Source organism: Lepidochelys olivacea, assembly GCF_965140295.1.
Source record: "Lepidochelys olivacea isolate rLepOli2 genome assembly, chromosome: 25".
In the NCBI taxonomy this organism is placed as follows: domain Eukaryota; kingdom Metazoa; phylum Chordata; order Testudines; family Cheloniidae; genus Lepidochelys; species Lepidochelys olivacea.
In genome coordinates, this window is record NC_140435.1 from 6590328 (window position 1) to 6605732 (window position 15405).

The 15405-nt window shown below is 54.3% G+C and overlaps 1 protein-coding gene across 2 annotated transcripts in view; it reads left to right on the top strand.

Annotated features, from left to right (window-relative positions):
- Nucleotides 1–9610: 9610 nt before the first annotated feature.
- The window catches only part of TBXA2R (thromboxane A2 receptor), a 43525-nt gene continuing 37730 nt past the window's right edge, over nt 9611–15405 (top strand). Inside the window, exon 1 of one of the 2 annotated variants that reach the window (XM_084614351.1) lies at nt 9611–9828. The gene's annotated coding sequence lies outside the window, so the exon portion shown is untranslated. Of the gene's footprint in view, nt 9829–10400; nt 10529–15405 lie in introns of those variants that run through there. The other variant, XM_084614349.1, reaches the window with a different exon arrangement.

Sequence of the window (15405 nt, forward strand, 5' to 3'; positions counted from 1 at the left end):
TTCTCTCTCGGCTCTGGGCTCCCTATGGCTTGTCACTGCAGACATGAGAGTGGCTGAAGGGGAGTGAGATGTGATGAATGAAGCAAGGGACAGGCTGATGTGATGAATGAACAGACCCTGTGTGGGACAGAGACACCTCTTCAACTTCACTAGAGTTTCTGGAGCGAATCTGAGTGGATTCCAGGCTTGACTCCTGTCATGGAGTCCCCGGGTGATGCTCTGGAACTGCTCCCTACTAAGCCAGTCTGGACTCTGGTGAAGTCTCCTCTCTGTGAGCAGACTGTCTTCAAGACACACAGCTCACACAACTTCCACCTTCCTGGGTATGACCTCGGAGCATTCAGCATCCTCTCTGCCCCTCCATGCGCTTCCCACAGCGAGTCCGCCCAGGCGGGGTCCTGGGGAAGCCAGAGTGTCCTGCACCCCAACTCCGCAATCAGACGTGACTCTCAGCCAGCCAGTGAAACAGAGGTTTATTAGATGACAGGAACATGGTCTAAACCAGAGCTTGTAGGTGCAGAGAACAGGACCCCTCAGCTGGGTCCATTTTGGGGGGCAGTGAGCCAGACAACCATGTCTGCACTTCACTCCATGTCCCCAGCCACCCCAAACTGCCTCCCCCTCCAGCCCCTCCTCCTCTGGGCTTTGTCCCTTTCCGGGGCCAGGAGGTCACCTGGTTCCTTTGTTCTCCAACCCTGTAGCTCTCACCTTTCAGGGGGGAAGGGCCCAGGCCATCAGTTGCCAGGAAACAGGGTGTCGGCCATTCTCTGTGTCCAGACTCCTGCACACACCTGCCCTTTAGGGCTCTGCAACGATCATACACCCTTATCCCACCACCTAGATACTTAAGAACTGCATGGGGAAACTGAGGCACCCCCACACTATTCAGAGGAAACATTAAGAACAGTCCCGCTTCATCACAACTCCTCTGCTGGGTTCACCAAGGGAAGCAAATGTGCTGAGACCTTGCATGGACGGGAGCTGACCCTGGGCCTCCTGGGTAGGATTTCAGCTCTGAGCATCCAGGATCATCTTGTGAGGGTCTCAAGTCCTGGTGGGCGTTAGGGTTCGGATTCCCTGGGTACACGTTCCAAAGTGATGAGTGATTTGGGGGAACCCAACATGAGATGCCCTCAGGGGACCTGAGCACCCGCCTAGAGAGAATCAGGCTCCTTTAAGGGGTCGCAAGTTGGGCCCCCAAAACCACTAGTTGCCTTGGAAAACCTGGGCTACTCTGCCTGGACTCCAAACCCATCTCACTCCCATTCACCCCACCCTGAAGCCAGTTTCCTCAGCTGTGGCCATCAGCTCCTTACTTATCACCTTCACCCACCCCCTCCTGGAGCTGGGCCCTCCCGGATTCATCAATGCCCAGGCCAGATGGGGCCAGCCTGTCCTTCTGGATTCCCCAGGCCAGAGAAGGTTGCCCAGTCGTTCCTGTGCCCAGCCCAGGCCTCGTGTTGAGCTGGAGCGTATTTTTTTCAGTCAGTCCTCAAGTAAGTATCCCAAATGATGGCAAATCCCCCACCTGCCTAGGTGAGTCATTCCCATGGCTAATCACCCTCCCCTGTAAAACAGGCCTCAGATTTCTAGTCTCAAGTGATCTAGCATCAGTTTCCAGCCCCTGGATCTCACTCAGCCTTTGTCTGCTCCATTAGGGACCCTCTGCTCTCAGAGATCTTCCCCCAGGTAGGAGCTTAACCTCCTTCCAGCCCAGGAAATAGCATCTTCAGCCTCCCACCGTGAGGCAGGTTCTCTAGACCGCACAATGTTTTTGTAGCTCTTCTGAACCATCCCTGATTTTTCCACACGTGGCCCTCCTGCCCGGCAGAGTCGGCAGCAACCAGGGCCGGGTTCAGGATCTAGGGGATCCATCCCAATAGCACAATGCAAACTGGCTCGAGCCCCCACCCAGTGACCTGGGACAAATCTATACCACCCCCGCTGGGCGCCTCCCAGAGGCAATACTTCCCCTCTCGCAAGCACAGAGTCTGAGTGTAGCAAAAAGCCTTTTAATAACAGAGAGAAACCATGTGGCATTATGTTGGGGAAACACCACCCACAGGATTCATAACACAACCCATGAGCAAAAAACCCACCCCAAGCAAATTGGAGCATGCCCTTTCCCTTTGGTTCTTGAGTCCAGCAACCCCAAATCACCCAAAGTCCCAAAAGTCCAATGACCCAAAAGTCTCTGTCCCTGGTCCGGGCAGCCCCAGAGTTCGAAAGTTTATCTGCAGAGCTTTACCTCCCAACCTGGGTGGAGATGGGGGGGGGGGGGGAAGAGAGGTAAGGGGCACCTTACATGATCTGAAGCTGACCGCCCCACAGCTCCATAGGCCTTCACTCCGCTCCGCCAGCCGCCCCACAAACTGCTTCGCTCAGCTCCGCATCCCACAAGCAGCTCCCGCCATCCTATGAACTGCTCCACCAGCCTGTCCACAAGGCACTCCAGCCGTCCCACAAACTGCTCCACAATATATCTTCAGGTTTCAGAGTAGCAGCCGTGTTAGTCTGTATTCGCAAAAAGAAAAGGAGGACTTGTGGCACCTTAGAGACTAACCAATTTATTTGAGCATGAGCTTTCGTGAGCCACAGCTCACTTCATCGGATGCATACCGTGGAAACTGCAGCAGACATTATATACACACAGAGACCATAAAACAATACCTCCTCCCGCCCCACTGTCCTGCTGGCAATAGCTTATCTAAAGTGATCATCAAGTTGGGCCATTTCCAGCACAAATCCAGGTTTTCTCACCCTCCGCCACAAACTCACTCTCCTGCTGGTAATAGCCCGTCCAAAGTGACCACTCTCTTCACAATGTGTATGATAATCAAGGTGGGCGTGTATATAACGCCTTCTGCAGTTTCCACAGCATGCATCCGATGAAGTGAGCTGTAGCTCACGAAAGCTCATGCTCAAATAAATTGCAAATATATCTTCAGGCTCCCCCATTACTTAACACAATGCTCAGTGATTTCAGCTCTTAGGTGAACTCAGTTTGTAGTAGAGGAGCCTCAGTGCTGATGCACTATTTGCCCAAAGTAAGCTCAGCAACCTGTAACTAGACTACTAATGGAATCAAAATTAGCTTTGATATTCTACAGTGGAGAGAGAAAGAAGTGCAATTAGCATGTAAGGCCCTCACTCAGAGGCCCATACTTCCAAGTATTAATACTTATCCCCAACCTCTCTCAATTCACAGAGTTTTAGAACCCATGACCCTTGCCTAGCGAGTGCTACTTAGTTGATGGTGAGTCCCTCCATCATAACAAAAGGCCAAGTACAGTTCCAAGCACAGTTCCCATAATCAGGGTAATAACAATTTATTCTTCCTGCCCCAATAACAGAGACACTGGGGATCCCACAGCAGCCAAAGTGACCATTTGGGCAGCTATGGCCTCATTCTAGGCGGGGTGGGTGTGCCTATGCAAATGAGATCAGCCCCTGAAGTTCTTTTTCACAACTTGCCACACCTCACCACCAGATGTCAGGGTGGAGCTCATCCTGACTCTGCTTACACACATCCTCCTCCTCCCAATTCAGAAAGGACATATTTCAATGGTTTTTAATTAGACATCTGACTTCTACGCGGCCCAGTGACTGAGCCACCCAGTGTGTCCACAGTTCTTCTCCTCTGGCTCTGCTCATCCGCTCCCCTCCTCTGCCCCTCCGCAAGGCTCCCTCTACCCTTCAGTCTCATCATGTGGAGAGGTTGAGCCAGATGGGCCAGCAGGGCTGGGGACAATGCTGGCCCTTTTCTGGAGCCAGGCTGGACATGGTCAGATTGGCTAAGCAAGTCTTTTCCACTGTATGAGGCAGGTTCAGGGATAAATGTGCCCTCTGCTCCACCAGGGCCCCTGGCCATTAGCCAAAACAGCCCAGCAGCTCCCAGAGCCCACATGGATCTGCCTCGGATCCCATCGGGGGCCTTGTCTGGTGCAAACCAAACCTGTGGGCTGGGGGTGTGTGTGAATGAGCGCTGGGGAATCGTTGGAGGCAACTCTGTGTGACGGGCTCTTCCTGATGAGCCTGATCCTACAATCCCCACAGAGGAGACCACCCTCTCGGCCTGCTCACCTGTCCCGAGGATAGCAGGGACAGCCCCACGCAGAATGATGCTTGGCACGGCCCATAGGAGGTGCTCAAAGTCAGCTTTGTCCCCCGTGGGCAGGTGGGGAAATGGAGGCATGGAGAGGTGAAGCCACAGATCTGGGGCTAGAGCTTGGATTATCTAGCAGCCCTGCTTCTGCATCTCAGCCACAGGGCTGCTTGGCCGTTCTCCAGCAAGCCCGAGGGGCAGGTGGTGGTGGTGAGTAACAGGCACACTGAGCACTTCCCTTTTCATTCCACCCCTGCGGGCGCCTCCCTGCTAGCTGCTTCTCCTCTGGGCCCGGCTGCAGCAGCCAAGAGAGAGCAGCTGGGAGTGAATGCACCAGCCCAGCGGGTTGCAGGCCAGGAGCACGGGGGGGCACCTGGGACAGACAAGACTTGACGGAAGCAGAGATCCCAGGCAGGCCAAACTCTGCGGCGAGGGAGCTGCAAGCACTGGGCTAGCCTGGGGGAACGGGGCAGAGAAGGGGTGAGGGAGGGAGCTCGGCCTGACACCAGGGGCAGAGCTGGCCAGGGGTTCGAGCCAGGACCCAGGGGCTGTGAGTTGCTAGTGTCCTGTCAGCTGCCACAGCATCGTAGGCTGCACTGTTCACACGGTCCCTGCTCAAAAATAACATTTCCAGAGGGACTGGGCGCCTTCAAAGCAACAGAGATCAAAGGGGCCCACCCATCTGCGCCAGATGCCTTGGCTGCTCACAGCACTGGCTTCTGGCGGGGGGCTGCAGAGTGTCAGACCTGACAGATCGGGATGAGGGGAAACACCCCGGTTGCTAGGCTAGGCCAGATAAATAGGAGCAGCATCCAAAGCAGAGTGACCTAGGAGATGGGTTGGCTGCATCTCCGCCAGCATCAGACCCCCAGGCGCTGTGACTGTGTTGGGAGTCACACGCTGCGAAGGGTCAGGGCTGGTCAGGGCTTGGTTGGGAGAGTGCCTGGAAAGCTTGCAGGGGGGTGGAGCTGCAGTAGGCGCCCTCCTAACTTCTGATGTGGCGTTAGGGGGTGCTGTGGAGTCATTCACTGTGGAGGTATTGCCCAGATTTGGTCATTAAAGATCCCAGGGCACAAGAACAGCGATGTTACGCCTGAGGTCCTGGCCGAGTTCCCTCCAGCCTTCCCATGCACAATCCCCCTGCAGTTTCCCTTGCATGCACTACTCTTCAGTTCCTGGCTTAAGCTGATGAAAGATGCTGCTGTTCAACAGCTGACAAGTCCCACCCCAGAGGCAGCTGCATTTCAGTGGCAGGCACCGTGATTCCCCTGGTTTAGAAAACCCTCTGGGGAGGGTGACATTTGCTACAAAATTGGATGCTATTACTCTAAATCTCGTAGCTATTGTTATTTGCATTACTAGCACCCTAGACATGAACAGATGTGCTTGGTTCTGCAGGCTGCTCAGAATAGCCCTGGCCTAAGGGGGTGAGGAACACTCAGTCCGCAGCCCGGTGGGAGCCCAGACCATCAGTGTGCGTTCTCCGGGAGAGAGCTCATTCCATACCGGCTGCCCCCTCCGAGCTGCAGTGGCCAGCTGAGCCCGTGGGGCCTTTCTTGCCTTCTTTAGCTGGCCCCGGGGTTAGCGCACTTGCTTGGGATGCGGGATACCTGGGTCCACGTCTCTGTTTCACTGCGGACTCTCTGGGTGACGTTGGCCAAACCACTTCCCCTCTCAGTTCCCCAGCTACACAACAGCCCTGCCCTGCTTCAGAGGGGGCTGCGGGGCTAAAGGCTGTGGGGTGCTCAGACGCCACAGGAATGGAGGCCAAATAAATATCTGTGCAAACCTATTTTCCTCGCCTCTGGTAGCGGCAGCAGGTCATGCCTTCCTGCCCCCTAGAGTTCAGATCTTCATCGTGCTGGGGAACGTGAGTGTCAGGGCCCAGGTCAGTTGACTGGGCCTCGCGCAATGGGGCTAGAAATAGTCGTGAATGTTCCCACTCGGGCTGGAGCTGGACTTTGAGACCCTCCCCTCGTGCCAGATTGCAAAGGCCAAGCTCCAGCCCAAGCAAGCAGGGCTACACTGCTGTTCTAGCCCTGTATTGCAACCCCCAGGCAGCTGACCCGGGCTCTGAGCCTCACTGCTGGGGGGTTTCTTTTCTTGCAGCGTAGACAAACACCCTAGTCTTTTGCTCTTTCTCTAAGAGGGAGAATTCAGTCCCTGGGCTTAGGACACAGGGGAAAGTGGTGCAATGCAAGGTGTGATAATGGAAGCTAGTGTGTATGCACACCACTGCTCACTAATGGACAGGACTACAACTGCTGGGCTGTGTGTCACAGACCCCGCACAGCTAAGGGGGATTCTCCGTGAGCCCAGCTAGCTGGGACGTGTGATTTTGGAGCAGGAGGATCTGAGCTGTGTTTGAGATGCTGGGAAGACGCAAAACAGCCACAGGATGTGTGTAAAATTCCCAAGGCTGGAAAGCCCCAGCTGCAGTGGCTTTCTGCTAGGGCAGTGACAGCAGGGTAACTCTGAGCTCAGGCTGCCTCTGATAGGAAAGTCCCCAGATGCATCCAGCAAGCTCCCTGCTCCATGCCTCGGTGGGTGCAATGTGCGGTGAACTTGGCCAGGTTTGATCTGAGTGCCTGTGGGGAATGTCGACTTGCAATTGCTGGGGTAGCGCAGTTCTCTCCTCAGGGGGGAGAGAGCAGCCCCGCTCCCTTTGGGAAAGCAGTGTTTATAACTGCCTCTCTCCTCTGGGAGTCACTGCCCTGCTAGGAGAGGCAAGAAGCAGCGACAGGCCTCTTGTATAGTCCCAGTCCCAAGTACTCCTGGCCGCTGGGCATTGCTGCTGCCCTCCAGTGCAGCTTGGACCCTGATGGGGTGTGGGGTGGAGGGGGAGGTTTCTCCCGGCTGTGGGGCAGCTCCAGGACGTGCTGACCAATGCTCAGTCTGTTCCCTGTTCGGCCTGGCTTGGGGCTTCCCAGCCACAGTGACCTGCCTGCCGACAGCTCCGGCTGGTCGAGTCATCGTCTGTCATCTGGCCTGGGACCAGCTCTCAGGGCCCGTGGTGTTGAGCAGGACTAGGGATGGACTGCCCCGCCCCGGGGCAGTGGGATTCACCACATCGTCAACACGTGAGGAACCCAGATTAAGATACCCAGTGCTGCTCAGTGTAGATTTCAGGAGAAGAGAAATGAGGCAGTGGGGAGGGGTGGTGGGTGGGGGGGAGGCGAGGAGGGAAGGTTACAGCCAAGCCCTTTTGCTGGTAAATCAAAGTGATTGTGCATTATAAATACGAGTATGAGATAAGCTACAGTGTTAACCTGCCGACTGAGCCATCCGGCCAGCATCTCTCTGCTTCACCCTAGTCACCCGCCTTTCTGTCCAGCCAGCTGCCCATCTGACACGCTGCCCAGGAAGCTGTCTGCTCCTATTCCCTTGTCCACCCAGCTGTCCCGACAGGGGAGCTTAGGCTGGGTTTGTCTGGGGTTGTGGCTAACGCCCAGCAGTGCAACCCTGAAGAGCTGGGCTCTCTCCCGAGCTTGCTGGGTGACCTGGGGTAGACCAGGGAACCTCCTCGTGTCTCCAGCCTGCTCTGCACTTAGAACTTAGCTGGACATAGCTACGGTGCTCAGGGGTGTGAAACACCCGCACCCCTCAGCATCGCCGACCTAACCCCGTGTCAGCACGGCCAGCACTTCTTCCCTTGCTCAGGGAGATGGTCTTACTACCGCCGCAGACGGATCCCTCTGCCAGGGCCCGTTGGTCTCCAGCCCTGCTCCGTGAGGCACTCGGGTGCTAGTGGGCTCCAACCTGCCAGCCAGTCACCCCCTAATGGTGCCAGAACTAGAAGTTCAACTCAGTCAGAGGACTCCAGGCCTGGGATCTGACTGGAGGAGCTCCAGAGTCCTGACTAAGTCTCTGCTTGTATTTAAACCGAGCGCAGGAAATTGTCCAAGCAGCTGGGTTCCCCCTGCTTAGGGCTGCTTCCCCTGCGGTGCTCCTGCTGCCTGACCCTGGCTGCCTCGTGGTCTGCCCTCTGGCCTGTCTCTGGATACCAGGATCTCCTGGAATCTGACCCAGCCCGACTCCTGCTCTGACCACTAGGTCGTCCTGGGCATGCCAGCATGCGGTTACCTTGGAGCTATGCCACCATAACCCCATCATGCAGACAAGCAGCATCGCCATCTAGAAAAGCGGGAAGAGCGACACGTTTCAATTACAGAATTTTTGTAAGATTCAGTTAATTCCTGTTTGCTACGTGCTTTGAGATCCTTGGGTAGCAACAGACAGGCAATGTATTTATATCACAACTGAAACAGAGACACATCCAGAGCTAGTGTGTGTGGATGTGTGTGTCTGTGGGTGTGTGGGTGTGTAGGTGTGGGGGGGACAGTGTGTGTGTGTGGGGTGTGGGGTGGCGGTGGGGATGGCGTATGTGTGTGTGAGTGAGTGGTGTGTGGGTGAAGATGGGGGGTGGTATGTGTGCGTGGCATGGGATGTGTGTGTGTGAGTGGGGTGTACATGGTGGGGTTGATGGTGTGCGTGGCATGGGATGTGTGTGTGTGAGTGTGGGGTGTGTGTGGGGGGGTGAGTGGGGTATGCATGGTGGCGTGTGTGTGTGTGTGTGTGTGTGGTTGGGAGGGGGGTCTGGCTGTCCAGACACACACATATGCAATGTAGGTTTGGGGTGCGGACACACAGGTTGATCAAAAGCCGGACAGCTCTGTCCCCAGACATGGCCATTCCGAACAGGTCCAGCTGAGCCTCCAACCAATGGCACCTGTTAAATTAATGCCGATTGAAATGTGATGGGAGCGCTGGGTACCAGGCGCAAAACAGAGCGAATGCTCCGTCACACACCCACAGGGGAATACTTTGGGGAGGTGGCTTGCCCAAGACCAAGGTGCTGGGATTGGAATATAGCCCTGCAGCCCTGCCCTAATCATTCGACCACATAGCCTGCAATTGACAGCCTCTGCGCCTACCTGTGATCTTGCTCATTTACCAGCGATGTCAACTGCGCTAACAGGGCCATCTCTGCCCAGCCTGCTGCCTTCCTTGGGGAGACCTTGGTTGTCACCTTCACTACCTTAGCAAATCAGGGTGCCGGGGCTCACCTGCTGGGGGACGTGCTCAGTCGACAACTAGAGGAATTTCTGACTGATAAATTTAGCTGTAGGCAAACACTCTGCGTCCTTCTTCCCGTGCAGCGATAGCAATGAAGCCAGCGTTATTCAGGGTGCTTGACCCAGCCAGATGGTCCCGAGAACAGAGACTCCAATCCCACCCGGAACCTGTCTCTTCATCGGCGTGGAATCCATTCTGACGTCACTGAACGTCCCAGGCTGTGAAGTGCCTTCTACAGAGCGACCTCTCTTCTCCCCGGCAATTAATCATTGAGCCGATTGCTCGTGCAGAAGGGTGGCTGCGTAATTCATGATCCTTAACCTGCTGAAATCATTGGCAAAACTCCCCTTGACTTCAGTGCAAGCGGGAGCAGGTTTCTACGTGATCATTTGTTTTCAACATGGCAGGGCCTGGGGGTCAGGAACCAGGACTCCTGGGTTCTGTTCTCAGCTCTGCCAAAGACTCACTTTGTGACTTCAGACAAGTCACCCGGGGCCCATTTCTGCAGCCTTTAATCATCTGAATGATTCTTACTCAAGAGTTGCAGAATCAGGCCCTCAGCTGCTCTGTGCCTCAGTTTCCCTTCTGCACAATGGGTTTAACGATACTTCCCCATCCCATGGAGGAGGGGTGGGGCTCAGTGATTGGTAAGTGCTTTGAGATCCCTGGGGCTTTGGAAGGCAGTACTTTGCTATGATTCCTTGCTTCATTAATTGCTTTCACCAGCTGCTTTTGCTGGGGGGCGTTGCGGGGAAATGAATGCCTCCCTTCCGTTCTGCAGGATGAGGTTTTCCAGTCTATGCAGCACACTCTGTTTCCATCCCACCCCCTGTTGTGCTCCAGATGGGCAACTATTTATGGCCTTGTGATGCTTGAAGACGGTGCCTTTCTGAGTCATTTCCTCACTCCTCGCCCCCCAGGACCCTCCACTAGGGTCTGCCCAGGGGTCGAAGTTCCTTTTTCCTGTAGGCTGTGGCATGTCACCACTGTGGGACAGTCCCAAGAGTGCAACTGAGCCTTCCCATGCACCTCCCGACTTGGTCCACGGCTTCAGTTCCCAATTCTCACCGTCCCATCCTCAGCTCCATTGCTGACCCCTGACCCCCGTCTGCCTCGCTCTCTCAGGGGAAGGAGCCAAGACAGCAGTTAAAAAGCTGCAGCCTCTCTTGGTCTGTCTCTCCTCCCCTCTGCACAGTCATCTCTCTCCCCCCCGCCCCCCACATCTGTGCTTCCATCAGCTGGGAAAGAGGTTCTTCAGCCAGCCACCCGCCAAGCAGGAGCGCCTCTCCTTTGTGGCACCGCACCGCTTCTTTCCAGGGATCCCCCTCGGACCTAGCATTGCCAAAGGTATGTGGAAAATATAGTTGATTGGCACAGTGCTTTGCAAAAGAAAAAGGGCTTCGTTTAAAAAGAAACTTTAATAGTGAGTTACAGCCACGGCGTGTTAATTTCACCCAGCTCAGAAGTTAACAACAGATGTTTGTGGCAGGGAAATATAGATAGAAACCAAGTCTGTTTGAGATCAGAGACTGAACCCAAGTGTCCGTCTGTGTGTACGCATCCCCTGCCTGGCATCCCTTCCCCACCAGCTGTAAAGATCTTCCACTTTTCCCTTTTATGGAAGAGAGAAAAAATAAATAGGAATTTTTTTTCGATCACTGCCCGCCTGGATATCAGCAGGGTCGCTCTGTCACAGGCCGGGATGAAATCATGTGAAATGACTGGCTCTGGGGGAAGTGGTTTGTGACCAGCCAGGTTGGGCTGTGTGTGTAGCTCATCTCATGCACGCTAGCGGTATCTCTCGCTCTGTAGCTGAATTAAAGATGGACCTAAGCACATGGTTTGGATCTGGAGCCAATTCCAGACATCCACCACGTTCTGATATGCTTGGTTCTGGCCCCTCTCTCCACGGAATCAAACAATTGAAGAGGAAAACGCCTATTCGCGGTTATTCCCTATGACACCTTCCCTGGAGCTTTGCCAGCCTTTGTTATAAAAGTCCCACCACAGTGATCACAGTCTCAGGACATTCGTCCTGGTATCACGCCTGAATTTTCATTTGCTTAATTTCAGCCTGCAACCCTGAGCGTGACCTGATCCCTCTCTAGCTTCAGTGCTTACAACCCCTTCAAATACTTGCAGGCTGTTATCATGTTCCTTGGAGTCGTCTCTTAGCCAAACCATAAATATTTCGCTTTTGTAATCTCTCCTCGTCCGTCAGCCCTCCAGCCCCATAATCAGTCTTGTTGCTGTCCTCTGTGCTCGCCCCTGGATCTAGGCGGCAAGATGCCCTTGGTCGAGTACGTCTAGTTAAGAGGGCTGTGACTTTCCCTCAGATTCTGAGGTCAGCAGCCGCCAGCTGAGTGGAACGAAAGGGGCTGGTTTGTACTAGCAACCCACTATAGGCTTTGAAGTGAGCGAGGTGGCTTATTGCAGGCAGGCACGGGGGGCGATGCCTGGCGGGCGCTCAGGGGAGGTCGAAGTGGCTGCTGTCTGTGCTGTGCTTCGATGCGGCTGGTTGAAGGCCATGAAGCTCATGGGGCCAGCCACTGCCCTCTGGGGTATCCCTGGATGAGCACGGTTTGGCTCAGACCAATGCACACGAGCAGGACACCAGCTGCTCTGGCTGGCTTACACTGTTCTGAGCCCACAGGGCTGGCTCAGCCACGCAGCCCAGCGTGGTCTCTCGTGCGTGTGGCTTCTCTCTGATGCGCCTTCACGGAAGGAGCCACGGGCTGCCGAGGGAGAGATAGCCCAGGCTGGCAGGAAGCCAGATTCCGGCATGTGTGAGATGCTGCAATGGCCAGGGCTAAAGGGGCCCAGGGTGGGAGGGAGAGCTCAGTGGTTTGAGCTTTGGCCTGCTAAACCCAGGGTTGTGAGTTCAATCCTTGAGGGGGCCATTTAGGCATCTGGGGCAAAAATTGGGGATTGGTCCTGCTTTGAGCAGGGGGTTGGACTAGATGACCTCCTGGGGTCCCTTCCAACCCTGAGATTCTATGATCTATGATTCTATGAGTCCAAATCAAAGCCCCGAGCCAGGCCCCTCCTGCTTGTACGGTAGGTGTGGGACTCGGCAGTTCAGAGACAGGCTGCACAAGAACCTGGGGCCAAACCCCCTGGGGTTTGTGGCTTGGTCCCTCACTGTTCAGCACACGACCCCCAAACACTGGTTTTATCTCCTGCCCTGGCCAGGCAGCTCCTGCTGAGGGTGTGCCACGCAGCAGGACTCCAGCCCATAGCAAGGGGAATCATAGAATAGAATCATAGAATATCAGGGTTGGAAGGGACCCCAGAAGGTCATCTAGTCCAACCCCCTGCTCAAAGCAGGACCAATTCCCAGTTAAATCATCCCAGCCAGGGCTTTGTCAAGCCTGACCTTAAAAACCTCAAAGGAAGGAGATTCCACCACCTCCCCAGGAAACGCATTCCAGTGCTTCACCACCCTCCTAGTGAAAAAGTTTTTCCTAATATCCAACCTAAACCTCCCCCACTGCAACTTGAGACCATTACTCCTTGTTCTGTCATCAGCTACCACTGAGGACAGTCTAGATCCATCCTCTTTGGAACCACCTCTCAGGTAGTTGAAAGCAGCTATCAAATCCCCCCTCATTCTTCTCTTCTGCAGACTAAACAATCCCGGTTCCCTCAGCCTCTCCTCATAAGTCCTGTGTTCCAGTCCCCTAATCATTTTTGTTGCCCTCCGCTGGACGTTTTCCAATTTTTCCACATCCTTCTTGTAGTGTGGAGCCCAAAACTGGACACAGTACTCCAGATGAGGCCTCACCAATGTTGAATAGAGGGGAACGATCATGTCCCTTGATCTGCTGGCAATGCCCCTACGTATACATCCCAAAATGCCATTGGCCTTCTTGGCAACAAGGGCACACTGTTGACTCATATCCAGCTTCTCGTCCACTGTCACCCCTAGGTCCTTTTCTGCAGAACTGCTGCCGAGCCATTCGGTCCCTAGTCTGTAGCGGTGCATGGGATTCTTCCATCCTAAGTGCAGGACTCTGCACTTGTCCTTGTTGAACCTCATCAGATTTCTTTTGGCCCAATCCTCTAATTTGTCTAGGTCCCTCTGTATCCTATCCCTACGCTCCAGCATATCTACCTCTCCTCCCAGTTTAGTGTCATCTGCAAACTTGCTGAGGGTGCAATCCACACCATCCTCCAGATCATTTATGAAGATATTGAACAAAACCAGCCCCAGGACCGACCCTTGGGGCACTCCACTTGATACCGGCTGCCAACTAGACATGGAGCCATTGATCACTACCCATTGAGCCCAACAATCTAGCCAGCTTTCTATCCACCTTATAGTCCATTCATCCAGCCCGTACTTCTTTAACTTGCTGGCAAGAATACTGTGGGAGATGGTGTCAAAAGCTTTGCTAAAGTCAAGAAACAACATGTCCATGGCTTTCCCCTCATCCACAGAGCCAGTTATCTCGTCGTAGAAGGCAACTAGATTAGTCAGGCATGACTTGCCCTTGGTGAATCCATGCTGACTGTTCCTGATCACTTTCCTCTCCTCTAAGTGCTTCAGAATTGATTCCTTGAGGACCTGCTCCATGATTTTTCCAGGGACTGAGGTGAGGCTGACTGGCCTGTAGTTCCCAGGATCCTCTTTCTTCCCCTTTTTTAAAGATGGGCACTACATTAGCCTTTTTCCAGTCGTCCGGGACTTCCCCCGATCGCCATGAGTTTTCAAAGATAATGGCCAATGGATCTGCAATCACATCCGCCAACTCCTTTAGCACGCTCAGATGCAGCGCATCCGGCCCCATGGACTTGTGCTCATCCAGCTTTTCTAAATAGTCCCGAACCACTTCTTTCTCCACAAAGGGCTGGTCACCTCCTCCCCAGGCTGTGCTGCCCAGTGCAGTAATCTGGGAGCTGATCTTGTTCGTGAAGACAGAGGTAAAAAAAGCATTGAGTACATTTGCTTTTTCCACATCCTCTGTCACTAGGTTGCCTCCCTCATTCAGTAAGGGACCCACACTTTCCTTGACTTTCTTCTTGTTGCTAACATACCTGAAGAAACCCTTCTTGTTACTCTTAACATCTCTTGCTAGCTGCAACTCCAGGTGTGATTTGGCCTTCCTGATTTCACTCCTGCATGCTCGAGCAATATTTTTATACTCTTCCCTGGTCATTTGTCTAATCTTCCACTTCTTGTAAGCTTCTTTTTTGTGTTTAAGATCAGCAAGGATTTCACTGTGAAGCCAAGCTGGTCGCCTGCCATATTTACTATTCTTTCTACACATCGGGATGGTTTGTCCCTGTAACCTCAATAAGGATTCTTTAAAATACAGCCAGCTCTCCTGGATTCCTTTCCCCTTCATGTTATTCTCCCAGGGGATCCTGCCCATCCCCAGTTCCCTGAGGGAGTCAAAGTCTGCTTTTCTGAAGTCCAGGGTCCTATTCTGCTGCTCTCCTTTCTTCCCTGTGTCAGGATCCTGAACTCGACCATCTCATGGTCACTGCCTCCCAGGTTCCCATCCACTTTAGCTTCCCCTACTAATTCTTCCCGGTTTGTGAGCAGCAGGTCAAGAAGAGCTCTGCCCCTAGTTGGTTCCTCCAGCACTTGCACCAGGAAATTGTCCCCTACCCTCTCCAAAAACTTCCTGGATTATCTGTGCACCGCTGTATTGCTCTCCCAGCAGATATCAGGGTGACTGAAGTCAGAGCAGGACTGCTAAGGGGGGTGTCCCCTGCCCCTCTGGTGAGACCCCTGCCAGCGCCTTCCCTCCCCATAGTGAGTGCCCACGTCCCACACCCCTCTCAGCCACCAGGGCCCAAACACACATGCAGGGTGGGAGTGCATGAGACATTTCCCTAGGGGTGGTGGAGAAAATGCCCCCAGGACCACCTGCAGAAACCTGGGGACAGAGAGCTCTAGGAAGCGGGGCGTATACTTGGTGCTGGCTTGGCCACGCCCTGGAGAACACACTGTGCGGGAGAGGCCTGCATCAGCTGGGGCAGCTGGGAGAAGGGGCCAGCCCAGCCTCTCCCCGGTTTGGCTTGCTGTTCCTTAGCTAGGACTGTTGCAGGGCCAGGGGCCAGATTCTCCTGTCGGTCACACTGGCATTGGCCTGGAGCTGTGCACTGGCCCTGCTCCCGTTTTGTACCTGTGGAAACGAGAGCAGAATCTGGCCCAAGATGCTTTGTCCCGCGAGACCCATGGAGCCTCCTGAAGTCACCATGCTGCTCAGCAACAT